Raw genomic sequence first — 8942 nt, forward strand, 5'->3', positions numbered from 1 at the left:
TAGGGTTAGGTGTGAGGTTTGTTGACACACCTTTTAAAAATTGCACATTTCCAAATAATGAAAACGTATGAATTAGTGCGAATTAGGGTTAGGCGTGGGGTTTGTTGACATGCCTCCTTATAAAAATCCTGCAAACTCGTACAAATTTGTACGAATTAGGGTTATTTGTGGGGTTTGTTGACATGCCTCCTTTAAAACTCATTTCATTTGATTGAAATTGTATGAACTTGTACAAATTAAAGTAAGGCGTGGGGATTTTAAAAAATCCTAAATTTTCAAATGAAATCGTAAGAATTTGTTCGAATTAGGGTTATTTGTGGGGTTTGTTGACACGCCATTTTCAAATAAATGAAATTGTATGAATTTGTACGAATTAGCCACTTTTCTGACAATACGTAAAATAGTTACGTTTCCTCGTGCGATTGTGTTGGTGAAAACAGTATGCAAAGCACAGTCATGGATTCCTTTGGAGCCAGACTTGCGAATGCGGTAAAAAATGTTAAGCTTAAAAAATTGAGATTTCAGCTCAATATCTTGTATTAATGTTTAATATCATGTCAAACCAGTGACATACAGAGAGATTTACCCATGATGAAGAACTTCTAAAGATGCAACATCTTATTTGTACCAACCTCTTGTTACGCATTTTGCACATTATAGGCATATTTAATATTTATGTAGTCAGCTTTGTGCTATGCAAGAATAGCTTGAACCATATTAATTAGCTCCTCACCCCTCCTCACTGTTGTTTTCAGTATAAATATATATATATTGTAAAAAGTCAGCGACAAACTGCGTACCCTATTTAGCCATGGGACTGATGATAGGTGGCTCAGATTTGAAATGAACCATTTCAAAGAAATTGTAATGTGGCAATAAGAAAAAGATGGATTAAAAAGAATACATTTTGTGTATTATATTATGCACTCAACAATGAATAGATACGTTTAGATTGTTCTGTTGCATCTAATAATATATTTTTGATGACCTGTGTTATGTTTTAAGATTTTGTATTTTTATTTCTTTTATTATAGCATTTTATTTCGACAGATTGTGAAAGTGGTTTCATTTGGGGTTTTGCAATGGAGAAATCCATCACATACTGTAATTTAAACAATATATAAATATATATATATAAATATATTTGTGCTTGGAAAGGAGTAACTACTGACTTTAAAGGATGGACGTGTGCAGACATGTTCATAGGCACAAACAGCTGTGTGCACAAGTCCAGAGGTCATGTATGATTTATTCTGTACTGTACACTGGGAAATGGCTAATGTCTTTGTAAAGGTATGCTTTCTTAATGTTATGGCCCTGTAGAATTTGATTCTCTTCATTAGTCATACAATAAAAGAAAAAAGAAATCGAGCCATTTTGTCATTTTTGAAGCGAAAAATAATAATTGTTTAATCCTTATTGCTTTTATTACACAGTCACTCATATCTACAGAAGTCTTCAGAAAATTTAAGACATTGGAAATCACCTACTACCCGAGTTGGGACATTTGGATTTGAATTTACTACATGACTGTTAGAAAAGTATGTTCTATATAGTATGAAAGTGAGTAGTTCCAGTAGTAGTTCCAGTGAGTAGAATCCAACGTACTACATCCGCCATTTATCATTATCATTTGTCATATTTACATACGTCAAATGCGTCGCTTCACTCATATTCATGAATTATCTTGCACTGCATTATGGGATAGCATAGCGTCCATTTTATGGACATTTCTGAATGACAATGTAAAACTGGTGGAATAGCTAATGTTTCTAAGAGAAATGCCAATGGTCAACAGTGAAAGATTGACTGGAGGTTGATTGAGTATGTTCTTAAATTCTCTAAAAGATCCATGGTCTTAGTTAGATGCTGATTACCAAATTGCTTAAAAGTTAAACTGCTTTGTTTTGTTAATATTCCTTATGTACTTTAAGCATTCAGCATGACATAGACTCTCCTTTACTCGTAAAACACCATGTTTATGACTATTCTGCACATAAGAGAGAGGTAATGAAATCAAAAGACTTACAGAATAATTTTGCAAAGCCAGGTCTGAGCACATGTAGTTCTTCTTGTTTTCATTCTAGAAACAAGATGGATCTGTCAGATTCTGTACTTATTTGAGTAAAGCAATTGCACTAACTGTGTCTGACTGTCTCTTTCCCACTGCAGTGTGTTGAACACTTTATAGACAATCTTGGAACTAGGCATTGGATGATAACCGTTTACAAGGTATATCGTGGTTTGGAGAAGTCAAGGTTTTAAAACTGTCAGAATTTTCTGCTATCCCGTTCCTAAGGTATAGGTACGATTTTTTATTTACTTTTTTTTGTTGTTTTTTAGGACAACGGTATCTCCAGCAGAAAAAGTATCCAAAGATGTCATTATAAATTCTAAAGAAATCTGTGAAGCTAATGAATGATTTGAATAGTTTAGCCTGACATGTTTACTGCTCCAAAATATCTTATATGTTTCTCTAAATAAAATATATTGTGCTCAAAGGGGAAAAAGTTATTGTTTTTTACCCAGACATTTAAAAAGAGCAGATTTTAGAGCAGTAATGACAATACCGTCAAACTGTGATATTTTTTATCCAGGGTTATCATACCATCAGAATCTTATACCGGGTCATACTTGGAACTGTACACTACATTACATAATTTGGCCTCTTGGAAGGATATTGGCAAGTTCCACTGATGCAACACGCTTCTGATATTGCAGCTTTTGCAAATTTTGAGGATGAGATTCAATCTATGTGTCATGTACTCATTATGATACATGTGCTCAAGTGTTGTTCACATTTTGAAAACAGTTGATCAGTTTTAATCAGTAGAGAAAAATAGTGACGTTTTGATACTTACCAGCAGGCATAGTGTGTCAGCATGACGTCAGATTGACGCTGTACCACAACATCGTGGGATCTTGCATTTCGATTAGAAATGAAAATCAGGTTGACGTCAGAACCCAACATCAGGCCAACATCAAAGTCCAATGTTGGACAGACATTGCATTTTGGTCAGTTTCCAACGGAACCTAAAAACAACAAAACATCAATGTCTAATGATGTTACAGCTTGATGTCCTGTGGATGTTACCAATATGATGTCTATCAGATGTTGAATTTTGGTTGCCATACCCAACGAATAAATGTCACTATTTGATGTCAATATGACGTTGGTTTAAGATGTTGGCTCAACGTTGGATTTTGGTCACTTTCCAACACAACCTAAAATTAACAAATTCAAGAGTTCACACTTAGCTGATGATTGATTATGAAGCTTGTTTGGCATGCTGTCCTGGGAGAGAGCCCTAAGCTTGTAAGATCCTCGAGCCAGGGGCTTCCTCCCGTTTGCAGGGCGAGATGGGTGTTTGAGCTCAGGTAGGTCTCGAGAACTCCCCTGCTATTTATGGCTAATGACAAGATAGGGATTGCTACAGAAAGATATACTGGTGATTAAGAGCTTGTCTATGGTACTAATTTGGTTTGGTCAATTTACCTATGTCGCAAGTGTTTGGACTGTGGGAGGAAACTGGAAAACCCGGGGAAAAACGAGCACGGGGAGAACATGTAAACTCCACACAGAAACGTCAACTTGCCTGTTAGAGACTTGGACAAGTCACTTTCTTGCTGTGAAGCAACAGTGCTAACCACTGGGCCGCCATGCTGCCCTATTGAGGAAAAGAAAGGAGGAGTAGGGATGGAAGGCTGGATTCTTCAAGCCGAAGATGACCGAGGTAAGGAACTCTGGTTATTTATAATGAGTTAGGAATCATCCGATTGGTGAATCATGCATTAGCAGTGGTCAATCATAAGCACGTGATCATCTCAAAATTAGTTCAAAATAAACTTTACATATCAAAGTCATTTCACATCATTATTGGACGTCAAAATAACATTGTCCTTAGACACTGGTGACCTAAATCTAACTTAATAATAATGTCTTATGAAGTTGTGTGTCTGCTAGGTTTTATACCTGAATATACCAGTGGTTTGTGCTTACACTTGGACAGTGCATATTTCAACATTAAGTATGTTTTTCAAGCATCTTTTGAAAGCTTCTCTAATACCCTAAAATGTTAACATGTTACTTAGTGCTAAAGTGACCAGACTTTGGTCTGTTCCTACTACCTGAATTGAACAACTGTGATTTTAAAGAATGGTCAGGTTTGTAAAAGCATCTCGTTCAAAAACAATACACCAAATCTCCTGAAAAACGCTTTGAAAGCAAATTAAACTGGGTGATCTAAATTGATAACCAATTATACATAAACAGTTTACAAAATCAGAGTATGGACAGGCGGGGTTCACATTTTAGAACAAAAAGCACCATCAAGCAAAGGATTGGAGAAGACAGCAGACGAAGAGAAATAGTCCAGACAAACAAACAAGGTTAATAGTAGGCAGTAAAGAGTCAATCAATACAAACAGGGTCGAACACAGGCAGAGTAAACGGGGTAACAGTAGCACACAGAATTGTATCCAAGGCAATTAAGACTTTACAAAGGACACAGGGTTTAAACAGTCTATAAAATGGGGAACTGTTGGAAATCAGTCCTGGTTTGTGGCTCAATACCAGGTATAGTATGATATTGTCCACACTGACCGAGGACATCTCAGTCCAAACACATACTGAATCTAACTCCCCTGATCTGGAATCTAGGAGATCCCACTCATGATACAGAATAGCCTCATTATCTACAATATGGCTGGGAAGCCATGCTATCCTCTTCACTTGGACCACAGGCAGGTTTCAGCAAGGATGCATGAAAAGTGGAAGAAATACAGTAATCAGCAGGTGGCTGACAATATTATACAGGGTTTATAGGGGCTGATATAATACAGGGTTTACTCGGGATTGAGCTTTTTCAGGATGCAGGAGACAACTATCCAAAGTTGGGAGCCAAAAATAACTCTCCAAGGAAATTTTCGGGACTTGAACATTAGTAATGGTCACCTTTATCCTTTTTTCCTCTTTATTGCCTGGACAGGAGCAGGAGCTTGAATCAAAACAGTTTTCCTTTGTGTAAACCAGTCTTCAAAAGTGGGTACTTCTACATGGTGACCAGATTTCCGAGATACAAACCGTTTCTAGTTCAGTGGTCAAAATAGTATTGAAATCTCACTCAGTGTCAAAAGACATGGACAATACATTTTGTACATTTGGGGGTGTTACAACCCTATGTTGGTCTTGTCTCATCTGTCTTTTCTGTTTTGCTTAGAACACATCTAATTGGCCACTTCCAGCTTGCTTGTTCCTGATTGGCCTACAGTGTTTTAAAAAGCCATGACACTACTTCCTTGGCAGCCATCTTGTTTTTGGTCACTTGCTTTGTGTTTGTTGATACTTTTGTATGTGGTATAGGCCAGAGTTGTATGTGTTAAGTCTGAATATTGAGATTTGAGATTGAGTACTTTTTGTTTTGTGTGACTACTGAGATTGTATTGAGATTTGTGAGTACTTTTTGTGTTAGTGTTTGTTTTGTTTATGATATTTTGTTCCACTGGCTTGTTTGACCTTTGTTGCCTGCTGACATTGATTTTTGGATTGTCCTTTAAATATGATTGCCTGTTTTGTAAATAGTTTGTAAATAGTATATATATTGGGATAGTAAGGAGTTTGACGCCATTTTCTTTGTAAAACCTTTTTGACCTCTGTTTTTGTGTTAAGTAGTTAGGGTAGTGAATTGTACTTTCTTTTATTTTTGATCAGGTAAGTTAGAGATTTAACATAAAGGATTTTTTGTTTGTTATTTTGGCCTTGTCAGCTTCCGAATTCCAATCCCAATAAATCTTTGACTTCACTTTCGTTGTCTTGTCTTTCATGTTGTGCACCATCCCTAGACGGTGCGTAACACTATTTTGATTAAAACAAATCCAGTTTCAATATAAACAGGTAGCCTTTATGGCTAATAATTAATGATAGTCTTCATAGTTGTGTTTAACAGAAAAAAAAGGTTGCAGGATTAATAGGCGTATGGGAAGAACCTGCCATGTTGTTAAGAATGGACCTGTCTGAAAGGACAATGTCTGTTCAATGCTTTCACCACATCCACAAATAGAATGTTGGAGTCAGGATGATGTACAGTGAGAGCAAAGGTGAAATGACACTTTAGATTGTTGAAGGCTAGAGTAGTTGCCAATGACCTACTGAATTTAATTGTAGTCGTGGAGGTTGACCTGGTTAATCAGCTCTCAGATGTCCTGATTATCAATAATATAGACGCAGGTGGCTCGATTTGCATGGGTTCAATGTCGTCAGCGGATTGGTTTGTTTGACTGAGGGGCCTGGGTAAGTGATCCACTCTTCCAGAGTGGATAAGGTTGTCAATACTAGTGGCCAAATCAATAAATAAAGAAATAGGTGTCTGCCCTTTGACACACAAGCTCAGATTGCAGGTCCATGTTCAATCCCTGATGAAACAGTAGCTTTAATTAACCTTCTACCCATACTGTTTGTGCAGAAAGGGTGCAAAGCATAATCAACGAGGAATATATTTGAATATGTCTCTCAAATGCTGAATAAAATCTTTGGAAGAGATGTGACATCCCCATTTTCATTTGATTATATACACTTACCGGCCGCTAGGTACACTTTCCAACTGCTTGTTAACACAAATTTCTAATCAGCCAATCACATGGCATCTACTTAATGCATTTAGGCATGTAGACATGGTCAAGACAATCTGCTGCAGTTTAAACTGAGCATCAGAATGGGGAGGAAAAGGGATTTAAGTGACTTTGAATGTGGCATGGTTGTTGATGTCAGATGGGCTGATCTGAGTATTTCAGAAACTGCTGATCTAATGGGATTTTCACTCACAACCATCTCTAGGATTTACAGAGAATGGTCTGAAAAAGAGAAAATATCCAGTGAGCGGCAGTTCTGTGGGCGCAAATGCCTTGATGATGCCAGAGGTCAGAGGAGAATGGCCAGGGGTGCATTTCCCAAAAAACAACATAACTCACGGCTGAACTTTCATAGTGCGATGCATTGTTTGGGAAAAGAAAGATGTAGTGACAAGTGTTTCCCAAAACCCGTAGTTTCTCTTTCGCAGAATAATCATTTGAACCATGTTATTTATAACCTAAAATGTCCATAATGATGCTCTAAACGAGGTGGTAACACTTTCTTTAGAGAAGAACCCCATAATTTCTGTGCAAATTATGTTGTTTTACAAGCACACACTTTTGAAAAATCCAATATTAGTTTTGGTAAAAACATGCACTCATTATATTATTGAGAACATTACATATTCTATTCTAAAACATAAAATCACTTACAAAAGCTAACACATATTCTAATATCATATATAAATAAATAAATAATAAGGCTATTAAGAAATTAATTTTAATATTTATTATTTATTAGGAAATGAAAAAATCCTACTTTAATGATAATATTAATAATATTAATAATGATGATGATGATGATGATTAAGTATATAGTTCTTTTTTTAAGTCTATATTTACAATTTGACACATGGAAACCACTGAGGAAATGTTCTAACCATCAGGCCCATGTCATATACAGTATAGATACTTAATTAATAACCTACTATAAATTAAAAGCATTAACATATGCTATGTTTTTTGTTTTCACAAGCTTTGGAGACGTAACGTAAATTCATTTTTTAAATAATAGGTCATCTATAGCTTTTGTCATGAGCCACGGCTGTGTTCAAAATGACATAAATTTTTGTAAAGTGCACTGTGAAGGGAGCGCAATTGTAAACATGAAGATCGCTAAAACCGAACTGTAAAAATACTTTGAAAGCAAAATACACTTAAGAGTGAAGACTTTAATGCTTTTTTTATAATTCCAAGTTTAAATGTTAGAATGTTCTAAATGAATAGGGTATAGGGGGGATAAGTGGCAATGGAACACAACCATGAACTATGTTCTAACTACAGCTCCAGAGGTGTAGTTGCAAGCATAGAAGTTTGCGACGCAGTTTGTAAATTTTCCTTGGAACGATGGATTTGGGAAACGCCAAATCAACGATCTATGTTTGTAACGACGGAACTTGCAACCTTAGCTGGCTAACAATGGTTTTCCGAAATGCACCCCAGACTGGATCCAGCTCATAGAAAGGCTACAGTAACTCAAATAAACACTCGTTACAACCAAGGTATGCAGAAGAGTATCTCTGAATGCACAACATGTCAAACCTTGATGCGGATGGGCTACAGCAGCAGAAGACCACACCGGGTGCCATTCCTTTCAGCTAAGAACAGGAAACTGAGGCTACAATTCACACAGGCTCACCAAATTGGACAATAGAAGATTGGAAAAACGTTGCCTTGCATTTTGGAGTATCACTTAATAAAACCCTGGATGGAAATGCCAAGATGCGCATAAATTGTACTTCATATTTCATGCTGAAGTATAAATCAGCCTTAAAGTGCAAGCAGGTGCTCGTAATATCCACTTTTGCTATTTTAAGCACAGGAAAAATGGTTGGTGTGCCCAGCGCATTGGCCTAAAATGGTTGTCCTTATTCTTTTAATGAGTTATGGGTGTGTTTTGAGCATCTCCCATTCACTTTAAGAGCAAGTTGCGGTAGCGCCATGGTGGATTTACTATTGACATGGCAGACTTTGTAAGCAGACTGAATGCTCCACTAGCTAGGAAACAAATCTGCTCATGAACAAACCATCACCAAAGCCTCCTGAGGTGAAGAAGGTCTGGAAGGAGGTAAATTTTTTTTATATCTGTGTAGACAATAATAATATCTTACATATAAATCCTTTAACTTTTAACATTTAAAAAATATTTGTGTGCTGCTGTGCATCCCTGTGTGTGTATCGAGTAAGGTGTAGGTGTGTTTTAGACCAAAATCCTTGTGCCATTGTCTTTAGACCAGCTGTCATTTTGTCAATAGCATAGTTCATCAGTGGCCTTAACACATTCATTTTCTGATCAGCATGCCTATGAGCACACA

Source organism: Danio aesculapii, chromosome 21 (assembly GCF_903798145.1).
Source record: "Danio aesculapii chromosome 21, fDanAes4.1, whole genome shotgun sequence".
In the NCBI taxonomy this organism is placed as follows: domain Eukaryota; kingdom Metazoa; phylum Chordata; class Actinopteri; order Cypriniformes; family Danionidae; genus Danio; species Danio aesculapii.